General features: G+C 45.9%; 1 pseudogene; it reads left to right on the top strand.

Annotated features, from left to right (window-relative positions):
* The first annotated feature begins 1446 nt into the window (after positions 1–1446).
* LOC147961713 (transcription factor IBH1-like 1) lies at positions 1447–2302 on the top strand (annotated as a pseudogene).
* The last annotated feature ends 794 nt before the right edge of the window (positions 2303–3096 follow it).

Here is a 3096-nt window from a genome sequence, read left to right as displayed (position 1 = left end):
GGCCGCTGGCATGAACGGCCGCGGGCCTCTTTTATTTAAAAGTTGAATGCGGACATGAAATGGGTCGGCGTGTTGGACGCATTGCCGATCCTAATGCAAAACTGGGAGGACGGCAGGCGGGCGGCTGACCCAAACAGACAAAAAACGGATAAATGCGACGTCCGTTTGGGTCGCCCTATTGGAGTTGCTCTAGGCTGGCCAGGCAAATTTCATCATAACTTGAGAGTCCTCTTTTCTTATTGGGGGCGATGGTATTCCAACAGTGCATGGCAAAACTGCAGTCCCAGAATAAATGCATGGATATCTCTTCCGTGTGCTCATTGCACAGCACAGACCTATCACAAACAGGAAGCAAGAAACAAAATAATTTATGCAGCGGCCAATGTCCCAGACATTTCGTTGTCAAGAATATGTGTGTGCGTCTTGTCTTTACCTTTCCCAGAGCTCCCGTGTCTCCAACTTTGAAGACCCATTTTTTCTGGTGCTGGGGACCATGGCACGGGAGCCAGCTCACTGATTATGTTTGTTATTATTATTATTTTCATCATCAAGCGCTTGAGACTTTGGAAGATCTTGTGGGCATCTCGTATCATACTTGCCCATCTTGTATCCATGCACGCAACGACAACACACAATGATACTACACGTAGTAAACACACATGGAATGTGAGACGTTGAGATGTCAGTGTACCTGCAATGGTGGGCATGTGTTGTGATGTACTCTAACGTGCGTATATTGCAAAACTCTCTTTCAACTTTTCAATCCATTTTTGTTTGACCATGACACCCGCGAAGCCAGCTGATCACCAGTAATTACATTACCATCATGCGCTTGGGGGACCTTAAGCTTGTGGGCATCTCGCACCGTACTTGTCGGTTGTACGTCCACGCGTAGCATAAGACAAAACATCATCATCAACATCATTATCATGGAAGAATATGAGCATGTCTAGCTGCGACATCAGGGCGATCGTAATTAAATGTAATGAGCATGTTAAAATTTGCCATACTTTTAAGCTTCAAGTCGCCGACATGCAGATCTTTTTTTTTTGAATAAAAGAGGTTTTCCTCCGATTTCATTAACGAAACCAAAAACAGGCAGAGTCTAGTAGTCTCAGACAACGCACCCCAGGAAAACAACACAAGTTCTAGATCCCTGACCCCCCCCCCCCCCTCGATCACCAGGGCAAGGAGTCAACCCTTACAACCATCGCCAAAACCTAACCGAGCTATTAAACCGACCAGTTTGAAAAACACAATTCGACACAAAGAAGAAGGAAGCCGGATCTAGCACTGCAGAAAATGTTATTATCGACAACAACGGCAAAAATCGTTCATGCATGTGTGAGAAATTATGAATCAGCTACCGGTGATAGACTAGTCCTATTTAAGCAGGAGGAGCGCCCCTGTTTCTGGTACTAATTACTACAGCAAGTACATCTTGTGTCTGCCCAAGCAAAGAGAAGACATCTTACAAAAAGTCAAAAGAGAAGAGAAGCCATGCAAGGCCCTAGCACCAGCATCAAGTCCTTCAAGCAGGAGTTCCTCAAGAACCTCCTCCCAAGCCTCCAGCTCCAAGCACGCACGAGCACAACCTTCCGCGGCGCCACGAGCCTCCACGAGAGGAAGCACGCCGTCAAGTCCTCCGTGGACGTCGCCATGGCGGCTGCGCATGGAGGCGGAGCGAGGTGGCCCAAGGCCATCTTGGCACCGGCGTCCAGCGCGTGCAAGGTGCAGAGGTGTAGGAGGACCGTGAGGAGGTGCTGCCGCCGTAAGAGGTACTTGGGGAGATCAGGCCGCGCAGGTGGTGGCGACACTCCGGGGAGGCTGGTGAGCAGCAGGCCATGGCACTGAGGGAGGTGATACCGGGAGGCCGGAACTCCACCGTCGACGAGGCCACTCTGTTACGCGAGGCCATGGACTACGCCATGCACCTGCGCGCTCAGGTCGACGTGCTCCGCTGGCTCTCGGAAACCGTGCAAACATCTAGCTCCAGTGACTCTAACCGTGCACTGCCAAAGGAGGCATGATTAAGGTACCAGGTGGTGGCTTGTCAATGCTTCTGCGAACAGAAGGACAAGCTACGCACAACATATTGCCCCTTGTGAAAAGCGGTGAAAAATAACAGGATTTTATCTTGCTCTTGCGGAAGTTCCTATCAGTGTAGAGTGCTTGCGAGCAGCAGACTACACTCTTTGTTGATCAGCAGAGAGAAAAAGCTGCCCGGAATTATGTATGTACTGTAGCAAAACTTTGTGGTGTCCGTTGCAAATGAAGATATTAGAGTGTGTGAAAAGTTACTTATTTAGATCATGCGTGCATGTGCAGTTTAAATGCAAGGTCTGCTTTTGCATTAGTCAGGAAATCTGCAGAACCTGAAACAACTTGCACTGCTCACTCATTTAAAGGAGAAGGCCACAAGTGCTCGTACATAGGCTCCAAATGAAGGTCACTGTCTTGTCACTACGGAAACAAATGGTAAAATTCTAAAATCCAAAATTAATAAGTATGTAAATAACTGAGACCTGGCATATATATGCTGCGTATTACTGCAGTACACCCGAAACAGCTATATGGAAAACAGCTAGGAAATTAAGTCTAATAAAATTCACGGGCAAGGATGTAGCTAGTGACAGGAAATTGTACCAAAGCCTACTATAAAAATATTGCACACATATAAGGTCTTCTTTGTTTCATAGGATAGGAATCATAGTTTTAAACAGCGCGCTAAGCATCTTAGAGGCGGACCTCTTCAAATGCTATAGCGTGCTATAGCGCGCTATTTAAAATGTTTGTTTATTTGTTTGGACCAAAGTCTCTTAGCGCAAGACCTTTTGTAAACGCTATAGCGGGCTATTTAAAACAGTGATAGGAATAGAAAAAAAACAAAGAATAATAGATGTCATGCATCTCAATTCTTATAGGAAAAATGTCATTTGATTCACCGCTTTTGGAGTAGTGTCTACAAGATAATCGTTTCCTAACGCCTCCCAAATCTAATTAACATATTTGTGGTAGTGTGCACATATGGCCCAATATATATTTCATATTTCCTAAAAACATGACTTTAACAAAATAAAATGAGAGGAATTGTCT

Source organism: Triticum urartu, chromosome 7A, assembly GCF_056163025.1.
Source record: "Triticum urartu cultivar PI428250 chromosome 7A, HENAU_Tu73, whole genome shotgun sequence".
Lineage (NCBI taxonomy): Eukaryota > Viridiplantae > Streptophyta > Magnoliopsida > Poales > Poaceae > Triticum > Triticum urartu.
The sequence above is the reverse complement of the archived record's forward strand: the minus strand, read 5'-3'. Positions and strand labels throughout refer to the sequence as shown.